The 22,112-nt window shown below is 42.4% G+C and overlaps 1 protein-coding gene across 5 annotated transcripts in view; it reads right to left on the bottom strand.

Annotated features, from left to right (window-relative positions):
- DLGAP1 (DLG associated protein 1) overlaps positions 1-22,112 on the bottom strand; it is a 668,048-nt gene that overhangs the window by 422,241 nt on the left and 223,695 nt on the right. For all 5 annotated transcript variants that reach the window (XM_056521639.1, XM_056521637.1, XM_056521640.1 and 2 more), the window contains one exon: positions 4,813-4,891. The gene's annotated coding sequence lies outside the window, so the exon portion shown is untranslated. The remainder of the gene's footprint in view (positions 1-4,812; positions 4,892-22,112) is intronic.

Raw genomic sequence — 22,112 nt, 5'->3', positions numbered from 1 at the left:
CATCCAGGCTCCTGAGTAACAGCTAAGCTCACGTGTGCTGAGTCGTGTGTCCTAAGCTGACGCCTACTTCAGTTTACTACTGGTCATCCTACAAGTGTCACTCGCAGGAGGATTATATGCCCCTGCAGAATAGTCTACAGTGCCTTGGAAGGACCCTAGCTAACAGAACCACAAATTCTACAGTTCCGTCCGGTGAGAAGCACCACAAGTCTCAGAACGGCAACAAGGCTTGCAAGGAGTACGCTGCACTCTCACACTAACACTGTTTGTGTTACTCCAACTTCACAAGCTCAGTAAAGGCAGTTAACCCTAACCTGACGTCGGTGTGTTTATTCGCTCATTGTGTCTGGCCCAGGAAGACTGCCTCTCACCTTTGTACCATGGTTCGGATATACGGTGCCTTGGCGTCACAAAGTGAACAAGGAACGTCTACTAATACCCAGTGGCCGCCGCACAGTTATTCTTTTGTAAGGCAGCTGGGTCATGACCTCTGCACTTGCACTGTTTTTTTTTTTTCCTGCTGATTTTTTGGCATTTATAGAAGCTGTGTACAGAGTAATGAATATCGAGGGGAAAAGGGAGCATCCATTTAAATATTACATACGCTTTCAATCTGAACATATTCAACTAAAATAAGCACTTCATGCTCCATGTGTGCCACTGCTATATTAATGCTACCCATTTGATTGGCCTGGCTGGTAAATAGTAGCCTTTAAAATGAAAAGTAAACGTTCTGCTGGCTTTGTCTGTGAACCCTATGAGGTATCTTCACCAGCAGGTGAAAATTCTTATGGACAAATATAGCTTGTATACAGAATTGAGGGAAGCTGAGTGGGTGGATGTACTGTGAAAAGAAAAGAATTATTTGAAAGCTAATAATTCCGGCTTATTTAAATATATTGTGTGCCCTTATGTTTTTTGCTTTATTTTTATTTTTTAGAAATGAGTTTTGTGCAGTAAAACATTTTGGCATAGACTATTGCAGACCTGCTGGTAACAGGAATATATGATCACTGTGCGCCAATAGAGCATTTTTGTCAGGTTTCATAAAAGCGTTATTACATTCTCCTCAAAACTTAATGTATATTTATAAACCTTTTAATTACACAAAAATGACCTAGATTCTCACACTTTAGAATTCCATCACTTTGCTGCATTTTCAGTTTTCTTTTGTTAGAAAATGCAGCATGTTCTTTTTTTTTTTTTTTAAAGGGGTACTCCGGTGGAAAACATTTTTTTTTATCAACTGGGGCCAGAAAGTTAAACAAATTAGCAAATTACTTCTATTCAAAAAATCCTTCCAGTACTTATCAGCTGCTGTATGCTACCAAGGAAGTTCTTTTCTTTTTGAATTTATTTTCTGTCTGACCACAGTGCTCTCTGCTGACACCTCTGTCCATGTCAGGAACTGTACAGAGCAGGAACAAATCCCCATAGCAAACCTCTCCTGCTCTGGACAGTTCCTGACATGGACAGAGGTGTCAGCAGAAAGCACTGTGGTCAGACAGAAAAGAAATTTTAAATGAAAAGCACTTTCTCTGAAGCATACAGCAACTGATAAGTACTGGAAGGATTAACTGGCACCAAGTTGAATAAAAAAAAGGAGTACCCCTTTCAGCTACTTTTCCATAGGCTTTCAAATATACCTGAAAACAGTAAGTTAAAAGGTGTCTGAATAAGAAGGTGTAGCAACAAAAAAAAAATGCTAGCAAAAAAATTCTTAAAATTCATGGAATTTTTTTATAAGCCAATAAAAACACCAAACAAATAATGCACAATCTATAGCATGACATTTTAAAACATAAAAAAAGACATTACATTTTTAATTTTTTTTGTACATTTACAAGTTTTAAATATCCAAAAACACTTGGGCTTGGGGGGGGGCGGGGGGGGGGGGGTGTAACCAAAACATTTGACCTTTTGTGCTGCTTCAAGCACATCAATAAAAAGTGACCAGGCTCAGTGAGATGGAGCATTACTCTCATGTCTGGCAAATTTACTAAAATTCACACCTAGAAATTAGGCAAATGATGGCAGAAATCTGCACCAGCTTGTGGCTAAAGTAGAGTTCAGGGTCAAGCGAAAGATACATCAAGTTTATTGAGATACATATCCATCCCGTTTTTCTATCAGGACCAGCATAAGACTACAAAGAGAGCAAAATACTCCAAAAACTTACACTTTGTTTTTGTGGAAGTTTTTTTTAAGTGTGTATTAGCATAGGCATTTTACATTTAGCGTTTTGTCCCCTATATTATTTTTATTACAAATCATGTGATTCATGTGCCCAAAGATTTCTATTGAATAACTGGGGCAAAAGAACTGCAATCAACCTGCCAACATACATGAATAAATGTCATTTTTCTGTCTATTTTCCCCACATATAGAAGTATATGGGATAAAAAATACTACAATTAAAAAAAACTAAAATAAAAATAAATCCATACCAAGAGCATGTAGCGATAATTATATTACACCATACCCACATGGCATTTCACATTTCCCTATTGAATACAAGCTAACATCTGGCAAATATGGTGTTTTTTCGAGTGTATATTTTTCCCCCAAAACGCTGTGTCTGTTTTTAGCCTAAGAAGCACCAGTCTAGTACATATTCACAGTATGTGTTTCATTCTTCAATCTGCAAGAAACCTACCAACTAGCCACCTCTTATTGCATTTAATGGGAACCCCCAAATATTGCTATAACAGTGCCATTTCTACCGTAATATGAAATTCATGCCCCCCCAAAAAACATCTGTGACTTCTTGATGCAAATTCTGCCAGGTTATCTATAAAGGAATCTAAATCCATTACAAAACAGGTTTTTAAATTTTAATACATGATCCAAGACCCTGGTAACTGCACAGATTTCTGTGGCAGATTTCACTTGGACAGCTAGATGTGCCAAATATATTGAAAGATGGCTTAATACATTTGGTGCATCTTTCTCCAGCATTCTTTTACTTAAAGAAGAAATCCAGTGCAAGACAACTCTTCTAAGGTGACTTTCGCACCCAGCACTGACATATGGAGAAACACCCCCCCCCCCCCCCCATTTATTTCTATGGGAGAGAGTGTGTTTTGACCAGCGTTAGTGCTAGGTGAAAAACATCATTTCTGTAAGCAGAGACGGGGCCAGGCCGGGGCCCCGTACAGGAGATTGCGGGTGGGTCCCAGCGCTTGGACCCCCTGCGATCAGACACTTATAGTTATCTTGCACTGGATTTCTTCTTTAAGACTGAGGTGTGAAACAGGTTTTTAGTAAATTTCTCCCTGCATATCTAATTTCTAATATTTTACATTTCTAAAATATAGCGGCGCTCAATACTGATTTTACTGTAGGAGTGGATTTACACTTTGTAAAGTTTTGCTGTGTATTTTTACAGCAACTAGTAGAGGCAAACACAGGCACAGCTAACAAAACAAAGTCAGCATTTATTTTAGGATGAACACTGATAGACACAGCTTCCCCACATATCACAGCTACAGAGGTGCACAGCGGGGATAGCTATCCAAAAAGACACTTCACAAATAGAGAAAAAGATGTGGCACTCCAAAGGATAGGGGATAAGATGCCTGATCGAGGGAGTCCCGCCCCTGGTGACCCCCGTGATCTTGCTCGCGGCACCCCAGGTGGGCGGCACCTACAGGGCGGGTGGCGTGTGACGTCATGCCCCCGCCCCCGTGTGATGTCACGCTCCGCCCCTCAATGCAAGCCTACGGGAGGGGGCGTGATAGCTCTCACACCCCCTCCTGTAGGCTTGCATTGAGGGGCGGAACGTGACATCACATGGGGCGGGGCCATGATGTCACACACCACCCGCCCTGTAGTCGCGGGTAATCAGTCCCGGAGAGAACATGCTCCGCGAACTGATTACAAACGGGGTGCCGCGTGCAAGATCATGGGGGTCCCCAGCGGCGGGACTTCCTTGATCAGGCATCTTATCCCCTATACTTTGGATAGGGGATAAGATGTCTAAGCACCGGAGTACCCCTTTAAGTTAAAATAGGTAAAATTGTAAATTCCTCATTCATTTTCAGAACCCTGACATGCAGTTTTCCATCTGCTCCTAGTTTCAGACTTTTCATAAGGGAAAACAAAATGACTTAGTTTTGTGTGTCTACAATGCTGCTATCTTCACTAGCTCGTATGTTTTAGCTTCATTCCTCTATTACAGTGTTTCTCAAGCGCGGTCCTCAAGACCCCCCAACAGGTCATGTTTTCAGGATTTGCTTGTTCTTTCACAGGTGATATAATTCTGGTCAGTGAATCAGGCATCACCACAGTTATATCATCTGTGAAAGACTAAGGAAATCCTGAAAACATGACCTGTTGGGGGATCTTGAGGACCGCGCTTGAAAAACACTGCTCTACTGATTTCTCCTTCTACAGCTCATAAAGGATCCATTTTCCATGCTTACAGACACTGATGCTAAGGAGTGTGTCCTTAACCCCCCCTACAGACTGCCTTGTGTATGCTTTCTTTCCTATCTATACCGCCTATGTGATCTGCCCTCCCTAAAAACTTGGAGGTTTTAACCTCCAGCACATTCTGATCTTCCTTGTACAACCTCTTCCCCTCCATACCTTTATCTATAACACTGAGAAGGGAAATCCAATGCATCTATGAGCAGTGTTTGGTCAGATCTATGCCAAAACAAGCAGGAGTATACAGACACATAATACTATACAACATGACTATTGTAGTACTGTACTGTACTCTCCTTTATAAATATAGCCCTGATGAAAATACAATGGATTATTTTTTATAATTATTATTATTATTGTAAAAAATGAACAGACACATACCTTTTCTTGTTAGATTTCCATTGTTAATGGATAGATGTGAAGTGAAATGTGTCGCCGGGATCAGTGATGTTGCACTATACTGTAAATATAAAAATAAATATATTTAATATTAATCCATTCATAAAATATTCTTAAAATAACTTTATCTAAACCTCTATTTTTTTCTACGTTGACCCAATAATTCTTTATTTTTATGTATGCACAGACAAATCATGCAATATTTGTAAAGCTGTGTCATTTGGATGTGATTGCTAAATCATTTTTTTTTTTTTAAATGCACCACAAAAAAAAATTAAAAAATTTTAAAAAACACAGCGACTCCACCTAGAGTACAGCACTCACAAATATTGATGATACGAAATTACCGACCGGAATTAAGAATTTTGGTCAGAAATTCTTGCGCAGCAGAATCCCATGGCTGCAGAATCAGACTGTACAAAAAGATTGCCGATAGTACTTGTCAGTACTTGTAATATAACAGAGTACTAAAAAGTACATTGCAATCTAATGATTGCTATTAATTGTCCCCTATGGATACTTAAAACATAAATATAAATATAAAAAAAATTCTGGTTTAAAGTAAGTAAACTAAAAGTTGGTCTAAACTTGGAGTAGACAATCTTCAGATATGCCACATTTATCGAACAGAGTGATGCACTATGATCAAATTTAGCGCATTTCCATCTTAACTGGCATTGTCTAACAAATACACAGTTTTAGTAAATCTATGCCTAAGACTGGGATCACACTGCAGAATTTCTGGATAGAATTTCTGCTGGAGATTGAGCCGGCAGCGCTAGGACCGAGAAGAATGCATTGCTGCCCCCATAGACTGCAATGCATTTCTGGGTGGATCTTTTGGGAGATTTGCTCAGAAATGCATTGCCATCTATGGGGACGACAATGTAGTCCACGTGGTCCTAGTGCCACCAGCCCGATCTCCGGCAGAAATTCTGTCCAGAGATTCCGCAGTGTAAACTTAGCCTTAGGGCCTATTTACATGGCAGAATTTCCGCTTGCGGAATTCCACCTCAAATTAAAGCCCATAGACTTCTATTCACACTCCTGAATCTGAGAGTGCGGAATCCCATAGAAATCTATGGGCTTTAATTTGATGAGGAATTCCGCAAGCGGAAATTCTGTTGTGGGAATAGAGCCTAAGAGTCCATTCACATGAGCGGATTTTGCTGCTTATTTCAGTGCAGATTTTTCTGTGGCTTTTCTGCTGCTTATTTTCAGCTGCTTATTTTCTACAGGTTTTTTCTACTGCTTATTTTTTGCTGGTAAGTCAATTATAAAATAAGCAGCAGAAAATAAAAAGCAGCAGATCAGCTGTGGAAAATCTGCACAAAAATCAGCTTGTGTGAATGAGCCCTAAGGGTCTCTTCACATGGCAGAATTTCCGCACCAATTCCGCTTCCATGGGTGGTTTCTGGCTTGTGTGGATTTTGTGTGGAATTGGTGCGGAATTCATGCAGGAATTCCGCAAGCAGAAATTCAGTAGTGTGGAATCCCATAGAAGTCTATTGGACTTTCATTTGAGGCAGAATTCTGCAAGCAGAAATTCCACCCGTCTGAATAGACCCTATGTATGATAAAAGAGTGATTTTAGATGACAGAATTTATTGTGGTTTTTAAGTGGATTTTGCACAGAACATCCTCAACAAATTTAAAAAAAAATATGAAAAAAAAGTATGTAAATAACCCCGTACACATATAGGAAACTCCTGCCATAAAGCCTGTATCATACTGCTGCATTCTAAGAGAGTGAATCACATGTACATTTTATAAGTCAGGTAGAACATGAGTTTACATTTTCTTTTCTCACACATTGCTTTAATATTTAAATCAAGCTCCTACCATCTGTTCCCAAATGCACATAGTTAAAAAATAACAGCCTGGAAACTACACTGCATAATTTTGTGGTTAAAAAATAACTGAATCCATAAAAATAGTTTTAGAAAGTATTACTTCCATTGCTATACATGAATAGCTTCACAGAACAGAGATTACCTCAGATCCCAGCTCAGTAAAGTAGTTATGGAGGAAACAGTGGCCAATATGGGAAAAGCCCCTGTGTATAGAACATTTTCCTGTTTATTTTTGCACATGAAATCATTTGGATTAAACAGATGCTGAAAGAAAAATCCAGCGCAAATGATCTTCTGGTTTGTGATAGGTGCATGTAAGAAGATCACATTCATGAAGGCTGATCTCAGACCATGGTGGTCCGAATGACAGACTTCATGTGATCTTATTACATGTGTCAATTCATTTTCACAGCTTTGTCTTTTACAATGCATACCCACTACCTCAATACTGCTAAATATCAATACTCAATATACCGACATTACCAAAAATATTACTATACAATGGAAAAATAATATCACCACATCATGACCACTACCGTTACCACCACAGCATGACCAACATACTTCTATGGAAGAGAAAGCACAACACAAAGACCAAATATACCCTCATACAGTGACCATATAGAGGTAGATACCAGCTGTATACAAGCTTTACAAATCATACACAATAAGTGATTACATTGCTGTTATTTCCAGTCATTCAAGGGGGTATTTTTTCTGGTAATAGTCGTTCCCTTTTCTTTCTTTCTTCTCTCTCCATCCAGCCAAGACACCCAAGGAAAACTTCTACTGTTAATGACTTATCCCTGCTTCCTTTTGGTAAGTAGGTCTCCGCAGTATTTACTTAAGTGTCCCCAGTATGGGCATGGGTCCTTCTGTAAGAAGATGGGTTTATCTAGTATGTACTTACAGTGGCGTTGCTAGGGTTGGTGTCACCCGATGTGGTAAAAAATTGTGTCACTCCCCCCCCCCAATGTAATTTTTGTAGCCATATAACACTGACAAAGATATATATTGAAATAAATCACTACAGCTCTGATTGGACATATCTTTCCTTATCTAATCTACATTGTACATACTGCTGTGACTTCTTCAAGCTAAATTTTCTCTCTGCAGAACTTGACACCCAGGCGGCATTAACTCCTTACTTCATCAGTAGATTTTGATCCTCTATATAAAAACAATAATTAATATAATACTGCCAGTAACTGTATCCTCTAAATATAATACTTCCACACACTGTACCCTCTGAATATAATACTACCACATACTGCGCTCTCTGAATATAATACTACCACACACAATGCTCTCTACATATAATACTACCACACACACACTGCACTCTCTACATATAATACTACCACACACTGCGCTCTCTACATATAATACTACCACACTGTACCCTCTGAATATAATACTACCACATACTGCACCCTCTGAATATAATACTACCACACAGTGCCCCTCTGAATATAGCTCTACCACAATCTGTGCCCCCTGAATATAATACTACCACACACTGCACCCTCTGATAATAATTCTATCACACACTGCCTCTCTGGATATAATTCTGCCACAAGCGGCACCCTCTGAATATAATACTTTCACACGCTGTGCCCTCTGAATATGAAACTACCACACTGTGCCCTTTGAATATAATACTGCTCCTTCTGAATATAATTCTACCACACACTGCGCTTTCTGAATTTAATACTACCACACACTGCGTGTTCAAATATAATACTACCACACACTCCACCCCTCCCCTGGTTGCTGTGTCTCATGTCTGCATCATCACCCCCCCATTACTGTGCCTCTTGTGTGCATCATCACCGTAGACATGAGGCACAATAATGGGGTGGGGGGGCGGTGATGATACAGAGGTGGGGGGGTGGTGATACAGACATTATGGGGCACAGTAACGTGGGGGTGGTGATGCAGACATTATAAGCCACAGTAATGGGGGGGGGGTGAGGTAGACATGATGAGGCACAGTAATGTTGGGGGGGGGGGGTGGTGGTGATAAGGCTGATATGATTGATATCAACCTTATCAGCCCCCCCCCCCCCCCCCCGAACCTCCCATTACTGGTCCTCATCATGCTGGCTGCACACTGTGTCTCTTAGTTTATGCAGCACAACCCCACACAGAACCTATCCAAACACTCCTACCCCCTTAGAAAAGAATAACAGGGGACGGGATCTGGGTCAGGATGTCACCCTACCAGTGGGTGTTACCAGGTGTGGTCCACACCTCCTGCAACACCACTGTGTAGGCAAGTAGGCAAGTGCCCACTGTAGCTAGATAGGTGCCCGCCTGCACATAGATAGGTTCCACCCAGCCTGTAGATGAATCCAGTACTGTATGTAGATAGGTCATCCTAGTGTGTAGACAGGTCCTCCAGTAGGTAGACAGGTGCACCCACAGGTGTATAAGTGCCCAGTGTAAGTACATAGGTGCCCCCTGTAGGTAGATAAATCTCCTAGAAGGTATATCATTCACACAGTAGGTAGTTGTCCCCCTCTGCAGGTAAATAGGTGGCTGCCCAGTAGGTATACAGATCCCCTCTCACAGTAATAAAAAAAGACCCCTTTCTCATACTACCCCACTGAGTCCTGAAATAAAAGGGTACTGATAAAGGGTCACTCTCTCCAAACCTTAGATTGTCTTGGCCTTGGTAGGAGACTGTATTAACAACCAAAATCAAAGTCCTCCAATCAGGCCTAATATAAAAAGTAACTTTTACTGATGTCCCTTAAAATAATACAAACAAACACAGAGATGCTGAAAGTATATACATAACATGCAATAACCACAGAAATATCAATCACTGTTGATTACAGATATAAATGGTAGAGTACAGTCCAATATTTACTGTATATATTCAAGGGGAAAGGGTATAGGATACAGGTGCATATACCCTACACTAGCATTTAATATATTCTGTCCCTACCTACTTACAAATTATCCCTTTCTACTCTTAAAGTGTGGATGGGATAGGAAATAACATTTTAATGTATCAACATGTGTGCAGGATATTTCCCAGAAATAACATGTGGACATATCTTTTACTCCTTCTTCTTATGTGTTTCCCCCACATTTTTGGATGGGTTCTTCAGGGACAGAGGAGATTGTATAACACAGAGATGTATAAACAAGAGAAATATGAATAAAATTGTTTATGTTGAAGATTGTCCAAGGGCACATAAACACATATACATTCACATTGCTGCCATCATAAATTGTGTCATGAACTCCAAACTCATATTAACGTTATAAACATGAAGCCCCTGTGTGGGCCGACACCAGGGGCAGGGAGCCGGATATGTGGTGTGCTGCTTCCAGCCTGTAGGACACACTTGAAGTGAAAAGCAGTGCTCCCGTGCCCTGGATTCCCTGAAAGTGCTGTGCCTACTGTTTTGGGGGGCACAAGCAAGCCAACAGATCTGGCTGCGCCACTAGATGTATTCAGCTGGCATTCCGGCATGTGATAGTGCGCCCCTCGGCAGGGTAAGTGGAGGCACCCTAGATGGGTGCCTACCTTCGCTTTCCAGTGGTCCCAGCCCTGATGTCAAATCATGAAGTAATACAGTATGTTCCGTATGGCTGCAAAATTATGCAGACATTCCATTCATGACTCCGGGAAAGAGAGAAGTGGCATTCTCTGTCATAGACAAAATTGTGTTGTTCTCCTTTTCCAGAGATTAGTAGAACTAATAAATAGCTGAATAAAATGTAAATGAACATGACCTTGGACACCATTCTATTTCTTATAAATAATTGAACATTGACAGATGTGAGAACTAGTGTTGCTCGCGAATATTCGCAATGCAAATTTTATTCGCGAATATCGCATATTCGCGAATTTGCGAATATTCGTGAATATAGCACTATATATTCGTAATTGCGAATATTCGTAATTTTTTTTTTTCACAGTACACATCACAGTGATCACCCCTCTCTGCTTCCAGCTTGTGTGGTGTAAAGAAGGCTCTAATACTACTGTGTGACACTGTCATGCGAATTTTTGCATACACAAAAATTTGTATATGCAAATGTTCGCATATGCGAATTTTCCCTTATGTTAATTTTTGTATATGCTAATTTTCGCATACGCAAATTTTTCGCATATGCGAAAATAAAACGAGAATATTACGAATATGCGAATATGGCCTATGCCGCTCAACACTAGTGAGAACCCAGATTGATGTCATCCTATAACTTTTTTAGCTGTATGGCAATATTTCCAGCCTGTAACCACAGACTATGGTAAAGGATAAAAGGAACATCAATAAATCTTTCTTCAACTCAAAATCAAACTAATAACACTATTTCAATTCTTGAAAGGAGATATGCTATCCACTTAACTGCATAATCCAAAAATAAAGATTTGCCACATACAGGGCCAAATGATCAATTTTGGTCTCTAGGGACCTTTGTGTAAATGGACATCACATGTTCTTTCCTTTATCATTTTCCCCAGTGGCTTTAAATGGATATTTGTGGTCTATTATTATTATTATATTCTTCCCACAGTCCCTGTTTAATTGGTTTTGGAGGTTTTTGATGTCAGTATACTTATTGATGAGAGAAAGAGGGAGAGAGACACACATCCTTATACCATACTGTTTTATTGATGTCGGTATCAAAATAAAAGTAAACACTTACTGTATGTCCTACTTTTCATAAAAATGAATTTTAAAGTATTTTTTTCAAACTAGTAACCTATCTAAAAAGTTGAGTACTATGTGAATACATTACATGCTTCACTCATATTGATCGCAAGTTCCAGCCTGTAGTTCTTTTATTTAAAAATATTAAACATTGCAATAAATTATTACAAAATGTATTACAAAATACAACTAACATATAACTGAACATTACATACAAAATGAGTCCATATAAGTCTATAAAGTATATAAATATTTTGGCTAGTCCGGCTTCATTCTTACACAGGCGCACACGACTTTAATGACAACCCCCACACATACAAACTATGAAAAACAATGTTCTTCATAAAAAACAATAATAATCATACCATAAGAACTTGTGCACAATTTTATAACTAATATAACTGCAATTCTGTCATTTACTCCTAAGCTGTACTCACAATTCTGCAAGCTTCACAGCATTTTTAAGAATAGCTTACTGGTCTGTACAGAGCTTAATTTGGTAATTTTAAGGTAAAAAGGTAGACATTAACTCTAAGCTGGAATACCAAAATACACTGCTCAAAAAAATAAAGGGAACACTAGGATAGCACATCTGAATGAATAAACTAATCGTATGAAATACTTTCGTCATTACATAGTTGAATGTGCTGACAACAAAATCACACAAAAATTATCAATGGAAATCAAATTTATCAACCCATGGAGGTCCGGATATGAAGTCACACTCAAAATCAAAGTGGAAAACCACACTACAGGCTGATCCAACTTTGATGTAATGTCCACAAAACAAGTCAAAATGAGGCTCAGTTGTGTGTGTAGCATCCACGTGCCCGTTTGACCTCCCTGCAATGCCTGGGCATGCTCCTGATGAGGTGGCGGATGGTCTCCTGAGGGATGTCCTCCCAGACCTGGACAGTCTGTGATGCAACGTGGCATTGGTTGATGGAGCGAGACATGATGTCCCAGATGTGCTCAATTGGATTCAGGTCTGGGGAACAGGTGGGAGAGTCCATAGCATCAATGCCTTCCTCTTGCAGGAACTGCTGACACACTCCAGCCACATGAGGTCTAGCATTGTCTTGCATTAGGAGGAACCCAGGGCCAACCGCACAAGCATATGGTATCACAAGGGGTCTGAGGATCTCATCTCGGTACCTAATTGCAGTCAGGCTATCTCTGGCAAGCACATGGAGGGCTGTGCGGCCCCCCAAAGAAATGCCACCCTCCACCATTACTGACCCACTGCCAAACCGGTCATGCTGGAGGATGTTGCAGGTTGCAAAACGTTCTCCGTGGCGTCTCCAGACTCTGTCACATCTGTCACTTGTGCTTAGTGTGAACCTGCTTTCTGTGAAAAGCAAAGGGCACCAGTTGTGAATTTGCCAATCTTTGTGTTCTCTGGCAAATGCTAAACGTCCTGCATGGTGTTGGGCTGTAAGCAAAACCCCCACCTCATATCAACCTCATTGAGTCTGTTTCTGACCGTTTGAGTGGACACATGCACATTTGTGGCCTGCTGGAGGTCATTTTGCAGGGCTCTGGCAGTGTTCCTCCTGCACCTCCTTGCACAAAGGTGGAGGTAGCGGTCCTGCTGCTGGGTTGTTGCCCTCCTACGGCATTATCTTTGCACTCCTAACCTTGTTGCTGCCACACACATTTGACACAATCTAAACCAAATAAGTTTATCTTGGGCTTATTGGACCACAGAACATCATTCCAGTAAGCAATTTCCTTGGTTTGCTTGTCTTCAGCAAACTGTTTCTGTATTTCTTGCATCATCTTTGGAAAAGGCTTCCTTCTGGGACCACAGCCATGCAGACAATTTGATGCAGTGTGCAGCTTATGGTTTAAGTACTGACAGACTGACCCCTGACTCCTTCAACCTGTACAGCAATGCTGGAAGCACTCATATGTCTATTTCCCAAGGACAACCTTTTGGATATGATGCTTCTTTGGTTGTTCATGGCAAGGTCTGTTCTGAGTGGAACCTGTCCAGTGAAACCGCTGCATGGTAGCACCTTTTTTTATTTTTTTATAGATCTCGTGTGGAGAGACACAGGCCACTCTAGGCTATGGGGTTGGTGAAGCAACTGTACAACACCCACAAAATTCTGTTTAAGTATGAGTCCAGTTTAAAAATTTACTGACAACTTTTTTCATCAGATCACCAATGCACTAAAATGTTTAATTACTGATCTATCAGGCTAACAATAGCAGGTAGAGGGTGAGTACCTGAAATGGGGTACCAAAAATAAAGGGCAGAAAAATATTGCTATAAGAAGGAAGAAGGGAAGGAAAGCTTATGGAAAAGCTACGAGGACACAATACAGTAGAAGCCACAGGAAACAAATAGATGACAGAAGGACACTAACTATTGGATGCATATTATATCACACATAATAACCACAGCTTTTTTTTTTTATAATCTAACAGCTGAGGGTAAGCATAACTAAGTGCAGCACTATTATATTTTCTCCAAGATCTATATTCTTGTCATACTGGCTGGATTATCTGTGTGACTCTAGCCACTGGACAATAGAATTTCAAGATTAAATATTGTAATGGTTTCATTTCAAAATGGGGAATTGTATTGATTTAAATTAAAAGTCTGATGCGCTCAAAAAAAATGAATATTCATAAATTTGTAAAAATAAAAGGACTTCAAATAAAGTGCTGTTACTGGAGAACACTACAGGGCACAGGATTATCAAATGTTCTAGTATATCAGCAGGATATATAAAGTTTAGTTTAGTTAGAAAAAGATATAAGCCCTAAATAAAATGGGAAAATAAAATATAATATTTCACAATTGGTAAGTCTTTCTCCTGTCTTGTTCTTGAGGCTTCTTAAAGGAGTCAAGCGTTGACCTGTAGAGGTGCTGTCTCCAGTAGATGGCACCAGAGTAAGGCTCCTTCCTTTCACACTGACGTTGTCACACAGCAGTGCAGCGCATATCAGGAAGTCAGGGGAGAATAGCGGGAGAAAAATTACTGCAAGTGCCATCTTTTTCTCCCGATACTCCCGCTAAAAAACAACGGCGCCCGACAGACCCCATTGACTCTAATGGGATCCACCGGGACCCGTTGCAGCTCGCTGTGCCCCGTCCAGATAACAGGAAAAAAAAAGAGATCTTAATGGCCGTTCTCAACGATTGCACAACGGCAGCGTGAAAGGAGCCTTAGCTGTTTATTTCTGGGGAGGGAGATGCTTTACATATCCCTTTTAACAGTGGAGCAATAATTGCCTATAATTCACTTTAGGGTTCACTTTGGGATTCTCCTAAAGGAGAAACCCTACCAGCTAAGTCCAACTCATGGAAAAAACTAAATAATAGCAGTATGCACGGATGCAGTTAAAGGGCTCATGTATGACATCATTACAACTCCATACAAGATCCAAGTTGTGATAAAGCCCCTGTATGATTTTATGGGGTCATACTATGACATAGATTCAGACAGAAAAGAAATAATTATTTTGGAAGCATTCTCCCAGAGAAATATTGCTCCTATGAAGGCACCATATAGGGTACCTACACGGGGTGGCCCTTACCGAGTTCTTTTTAGCCAAATCCTGATGGTGGAAGTGGCCTTGGTTTGTGACAGCTGGCATAAGCAGATCAGGAACTCTGGAAGTAGAGATCATCGCAGAAGGAGCCGGCTGACACGAGATGGCGCTGGTGAGCACCAGGTCTGGAAACCTGGAACAGCAAGATGTAGAAGAGCTGTAAGTGTTCTGGTGTTGAAGAAGTAGCAGCTCCAAACAGCAATAGAATAGTCAGGCAGTCCAAATCAATCCAGGAGAGGCAAAACAGGAAGAGAGGATGAAGCAGGAATGAAGTCAGGGACTTGCCGAGGTCAGTAAACGGGATACAGCAGGTCAGGTAGCAGATGCCTTAGCTCAAGGATAAACACAAGAAGATCAGGCAAGGCAGGAAGTCCGGGGGCTCCTTATATGGCAGAAGCAGGTGCGTGATTGGAGGAAGGCTGGATCATGGGCGTACATGGATCTTCAGAGTGTCAGGATCCGGACTGGTATGCGCAGAGGACACTGGTGGTGGATCCTCTGTGTGAGTGAGGTGATGGCGTGGGCCTTACCAGGGGAACGGAATCTAAGGGGTTACTGGTTTTCACCAGAGCCCGCCGCAAAGCAGAATGGACTTGCAGCGGCAGGTAACCCCCAAGTCGTTCCACCCGATAGCGACTCAACCTCACTGACAGCTGAGACAGGCGTGGTACACAGGGACAAGGCCAGAGCAAGGTCGGACGTAGCAGAAGGTCAGGGCAGGCAGCAATGGGTCGTTGTCAGGGGCAACGGCAAGGGTCTGGATACACAGGCTTGGGATACACAAAACGCTTTCTCAGGGCACTAGGGCAACCAGATCCGGCAAGGACAGGAAGGGGAAGTGGGTTTATATAGAATGTTAGTGATTAACAACTGATTGGGCCAGGCACCAATTAATGGTGCACTGGCCCTTTAAACTTTAGAGAGCCGGCGCGCGCGCAACCTAGAGAGCGGGGCCGCACGTGCCGGGATGTGACAGCCGGGGAACGGGACAGGTGAGAAGAACGGGATGCGACCCGTGGGCAGGCACGTCCTGCCGTGCGGATCGCATCCCCGCCGGGGAACTCAGAGCAGCGTCTCCGGTCAGCGCTGCTGACCGGAGCGCTACAGGGCAGAAGACTCTGCGAGCACTCCGGAGGAGGAGGAGGGACCCGGAGCGCTCGGCGTAACACAGAGCAACTGACCCAGTGCGACCTCTGCTGGAAGTAACACGAATAGGAGCAGATTCAGAAATTTCAGATCTTAGTCTGCAACGAGCAGGATGAATTGTGCGTGCTGCACGTCCCAGAAAGATGGTGGATTGGGGTACACGTCGGTGGACACTATGGCAAATTAAGATGTCTGTCAAATTATGTAATACTGAGACATTTGTCTGAGGTTAAACAATAAAGCAAAAAAATAAAATCATGAAAAATCATTTACTTTTTCATTTATATTTTGTTTTAGTTTTTATTCATAAATGAGCAGATTATTATTAAGCATATGAGCAGCTGCTGTTCCTTCCTCACAAAAATATACACCATAGAATATATCTATCACAAAGTCCTTTTCACTGCACATAAATTATTTAGATCTCCTTTCCTCCCCTTTAAGTGAAATTATATATCTCTCAGACGCATTAGGAAACACCAATGACTAATGTGACAGCTGATTCCAGTAAATATGATATGAGGCAGCTATTACTAACACTGTCTACAGGAGACTCTACAGAATTGTCATATACCTTGTAATAACTGATCTTACAGGATTTTTGCTAACTTCACTTGAAAGGAAAATATATTTTGTCTACACGGAACTGGTACTCCATTATTTGCAGTCATCTTTCATGGAAATATGGAAGGTATATTTTTTCTGGTCTCAAACGTGCATTGCTCTTACAAAAAGGGTTCACCGTAAATTCTAAAACTTTAAAGAGAAGGGTCATACTGCATAATAAGCTGACAGCAGCAACATTATCCCTTCACCTACTCAAACAGTAACTTAAAGGGATTGTCCAGCTAAAACTTACGTATTACCTCTTCAGGTTAAATAGCTGATTGACCTGAAGGCTAATACCAGACATCACCGATCACGGTATTAACCGTTCAGACGCAGGACCACCGTGGTGAAACGGCGGTGTCTCAATCAGCTGTACGGACACGAGGAGGGTCCCTACCTGCCTCCTCACTGTTCGATCGCCGAATGACTGCTCCGTGCCTGAGGTCCAGGCAGGAGCAGTCAAGCGGTGATAACAGTGATCAATGCTATGCTATTGCATAGCAGTAATCAGTGTAGGAAATCAGTGTGTGCAATGTTATAGTCCCCTATTTTTTGAAGACATCAGAGGGCTTCAAAGTATAGCAGGGCTTCAAAGTATTTTTCCCAAAAATTTCAAAATCAGAATTTTTCAGTGACTAGTTAAGTTTAGAAGTGAATTTGAGGGTCTTTCTGTTGGAAATCCCCTAAAATGGACCCCATTATGAAAACTGCACCCCTCAAATGACATTCAAAAAGTTTGTTAACCCTTTAGATGTTTCACAGGAATAGCAGCAAAATGGAGGAGAAAAATCTAAATCTCCATTTTTTACACTAAAATGTTATTGTAGCCCCCTTTTTTTCATTTTTACAAGGGGTAAAAGGTAAAAAGGCCCCCCAAAACTTGTAATTAATTTTCTCTCGAGTAAGGAAATACTTCATATGTGGATGTAAAGTGCTCTGTGGGTGCACTAGAGGGCTCAGAGGGGAAGGAGCAACAATGGCATTTTGGAGAGCGAATTTTGCTGAAATGGTTTTTGGGGGGGCGTGTCCCATTTAGGAAGCCCCCGTGATGCCAGAACAGTAAAAAAAAAAAAAAAAAAAACACATGGCATACAATTTTGGAAACTACACCCCTCAAGGAACATAACAAGGGGTACAGTGAGCCTTAATACCCCACAGGTGATTGACGAACTTTCCTTAAAGTGGGACGTGAAAATAAAAAATTAGATTTTAACACTAAAATGCTGGTGTTACCCCAAACTTTTCATTTTCACAAGGAGTAATAGGAGAAAATGCCCCCCAAAATTTGTAACCCCATTTCTCTCGAGTAAGGAAATACCTCATATGTGGATGTAAAGTGCTCTGTGGGTGCACTAGAGGGGTCAAAAGGGAAAGAGCCACATTGGGCTTTTGGAGAGCGAATTTTGCTGAAATAGTTTTTGGGGGGCATGTGGCATTTAGGAAGCACCCATGATGTGAGAACAGTAAAAAAAAAAAAACATATGGCATACTATTTTAGAAACTACACCCCTCAAGAAACGTAACAAGGGGTAAAGCGAGCCTTAACACAACACAGGTGATTAACGAACATCCGTTAAATTGGGACATAAAAATAAAAAAATTTAAAAAAATGCAATAAAATGCTGGTGTTACCCCAAATTTTTCATTTTCATAAGGGGTAATGCGAGAAAAAGCCCCCAAATATGGAAATACCCCATATGTGAATGTGAAGTACTCTGCGGGCGAACTACAATGCTCAGAAGAGAAAGAGCACCATTGGGCTTTTGGAGAGAGAATTTGGTTTGAATGGAAGTCGGGGGCCATGTGCCAGAACATGTGCCAGAACAGTGGAACCCCCCCCCCCCCCCACACACACACATGTGACCCCATTTTGGAAACTGCACCCCTCATAGAATTTAATAAGGGGTGCAGTGAGCATTTACACCCCACTGGCGTTGGACACATCTTTGGAACAGTTGACTGTGCAAAAGAAAAATACAATTTCTCATTTTCACGGACAGCTGTTCAAAGAATCTGTCAGACACCTGTGGGGTGTAAATGCTCACTGTACCCCTTATTACATTCCGTGAGGGGTGTAGTTTCCAAAATGGGGTCACATGTGGGGGGTCCACTGTTCTGGCACCATTGGGGATTTGTAGACACACATGGACTTCAATTCCAGCCGAGTCTCCTGCAGCGCCCTCCCTGCCAGGAGAATCGGTATGAGGATCTGGACTCACGCACACCACAAGGTACCTTTGATCACTGTATAACAGTGGACTACAATTGCAGTACAGCTAATGAACAATATTACACAGAGACTTTGCAATACTTTATCCCCGGATTGGGGACTTTCAGACTTGTATCTAAACAATACTGACGTAACCAAGTGGCTTCTCATATAGAGCTAAAGTCATATAGAGCATAAGTACTAGATTGCACACCATCATATCCAATTTAAAGCCAAAGTACTTTTTTTGCGCAACATTTTTTCCAGGTCGGACCTATTTTAGTGTGGGGCCACATACTATTAATGTTATTTTACCTTAGTTTTAGTCATTTTTATTATTAATAATATATTTGCCAACATATATACTGCACTATTGTTATCATGTGTATGTGTTAGCTCACAAGGGCCCTGTGAGTCACAAACACATAACACTGAATATTTTAATGCATTTATATTGATTCAATATTTATGACCCTGAGCCCCAATCTCTTTATTTAAATTGTTTAATGAAAATTTGTCCAAGATCTGTGGGGTGTTAAGGCTCACTATACCCCTTGTTACGTTCCATGAGGGGTGTCGTTTCCAAACTGGGGTCACATGTGGGTATTTTTTATTTTTTTTGCGTTCATGTCAGCACCACTGTAACTATCAGCCCCTTCTGTGGAAATCACCAATTTAGGCCTCAAATGTACATGGCACTCTCACTCCTGAGCCATGTAGTTAGTACGCAGAGCATTTTACACCCACATATGGGGTATTTCCGTACTCAGGAGAAATTGCTTTACAAATTTTGGGGGTCTTTTTCTCCTTTTACCTTTATATTAGTGTAAAGAATGTAATTTTTTTACACTAACATGCTGGTGTACCCCCCAACTTTACCTTTTCATAAGGGGTAAAAATCCCCCAAAATCTGTAACGCAATTTCTCCTGAGTACGGAAATATCCCATGTGTGGACCTAAACTGTTGCCTTGAAATACGACAGGGCTCTGAAGTGAGAGAGCGCCATGCGCATTTGAGGCCTGAATGAGGAATTTGTAATAGGGGCGGACCCAGATCTAAGGATGGGGCTTGTCTCCACCAAAACCATACAGTAGTGTTTCCCAAACAGGGTGCCTCCAGCTGTTGCAAGACTCCCAGCCTGCCAGGACAGTCAATGGCTGTCCAACAATTCTGGCAATTGTTGTTTTGCAACAGCTGGAGGAACCGTTTAGGAAACACTGCCGTATGAGACGTTTTTCATTTTTTATTGGGGCGGAAGGGGTGGACAGTGTAAGGGGGTATATACGTATATGATATGTAGTGTTTTACTTTTTATTATGTGTTAGTGTAGTGTTTTTAGGGTACATTCACATGGGCAGGGGTTCACAGTGAGTTTTCCGCTGGGACTTTGGCTGCGGCGGAAAATTTGCTGCAGCCCAAACCTGTAGAAGAAAATCCACTGTAAACCCCTGCCCGTGGGAATGTACCCTGTCACACGGGGGGGGGGGGGGCGCCCCAAACCTTCAGCTGTGGCAAAACTACAACTCCCAGAATGCACTGACACACCGTACATGTTGGAGTTGTAGTTTTGCAATAGCTGTAGGCACACTGGCGGAGAACCACTGAGTTAGGAAACAGACTCTAGCTCAGTGATTCTAACCTGTGTGCCTCATGCTGTTGCAAAACTACAACTCCCAGCATGTACGGTCTGTCAGTTCATTCTGGGAGTTGTAGTTTTGCAACAGCTGGAGGCACGCGGGTTGGAATCACTGAGTTAGGAAACATCTCTAGCTCAGTGTTTCCCAATCAGTGTGCCTACAGCTGTTGAAAAACTATAATTCCCAGCATGACCAGACAGTCAGGGATGCTGGGCGGTGTAGTTCTGCAATATCTGGCCCTTCAGATGTTTCAGAACTACAACTTCCAGCATGCCCAGACTGTCCAGTAATGCTGGGAGTTGTAGTTCTGCAAAATATGAAGGGCCAGATATTGCAGAACTACATGCCCAGCATTCCTGATTGTCTGGGCATGCTGGGAATTGTAGTTGTGCAACATCTGGAGGGCTACAGTTTGGAGACCACCGTATAGTGGTCTCCAAACTATGCCACTTCAGATGTTGCAAAACTACAACTCCTAGCATGCCTAGTCAGTCAGTGCATGCTGAAGTTGAAAGTTGAAGTTTTGCAACATCTGGAGGACCACAGTTTAGAGACCACTACCCAGTGGTCTCCAAACTGTGGCCCTCCAGATGTTGCAAAACTACAACTCCCAGCATGCTGGGAGTTGTAGTTTTGCAACTTTTAGAAGGCCACAGTGAAGATCACTTATCAGCAATCTTCACTGCAGCCTCCTCCGCCGCACTTTCCGTCTGCACTCCTCCTGCTCCATGCCACCACTGCTCCGATGCCGCATGGTAAGCTGGCCTTACTCCCCCCCTTGCCGCTCGTGTTCCACCTATCCACCGCACCCCCCCCCCCCCCCCGCTCTGCCTTTACTTCGACCGGTGGGCAAAGCAGGGGAAAGGAACTTTGACCCCCCCCCCCCCACACTCCCAACTGCCATTGGTGGTCATGGCCTGACAAGTGCTACGTCCGTCGCCTAACTCCTTCCCCCCTGCACACCTGTTCACCTGCTTCCCCGCACAACTGAACCGCTACATCATGCTTCAATAAAGAAGTGGATTTTAAAGGGGTTCTCCGGTGCTTAAACATCTTATCCCCTATCCAAAGGATAGGGGATAAGATGCCTGATCGAGGGAGTCCCGCCGCTGGAGACCCCCGATATCATGCACGCGGCACCCCGTTTGTAATCAGTCCCCGGAGCGTGTTCCCTCCGGGACTGATTACCGGCGAATACAGGGCGGGCGGCATGTGACGTCATGCCTGCGCCGGCGTGTGACGTCACGCTCCGCCCCTCAATGCAAGCCTACGGGAGGGGGCGTGATAGCTGTCACGCCCCTCCCATAGGCTTGCATTGAGGGGCGGAGCGTGACATCACACACCGGCGCAGGCGTGACGTCACACGCCGCCCGCCCTGTAGTCGCCGGTAATCAGTCCCGGAGGGAACACGCTCCGGGGACTGATTACAAACGGGGTGCCGCGTGCATGATCCCGGGGGTCCCCAGCGGCGGGACTCCCGCGATCAGGCATCTTATCCCCTATCCTTTGGATAGGCGATAAGATGTTTAAGCACCGGAGAACCCCTTTAAGTGCATCATAACCTGGTGAGTGCTGCGTCTTTCTTACCTT

The sequence above is a fragment of the Hyla sarda genome, chromosome 5 (genome assembly GCF_029499605.1).
Source record: "Hyla sarda isolate aHylSar1 chromosome 5, aHylSar1.hap1, whole genome shotgun sequence".
Taxonomy (NCBI): domain Eukaryota; kingdom Metazoa; phylum Chordata; class Amphibia; order Anura; family Hylidae; genus Hyla; species Hyla sarda.
The sequence above is the reverse complement of the archived record's forward strand: the minus strand, read 5'-3'. Positions and strand labels throughout refer to the sequence as shown.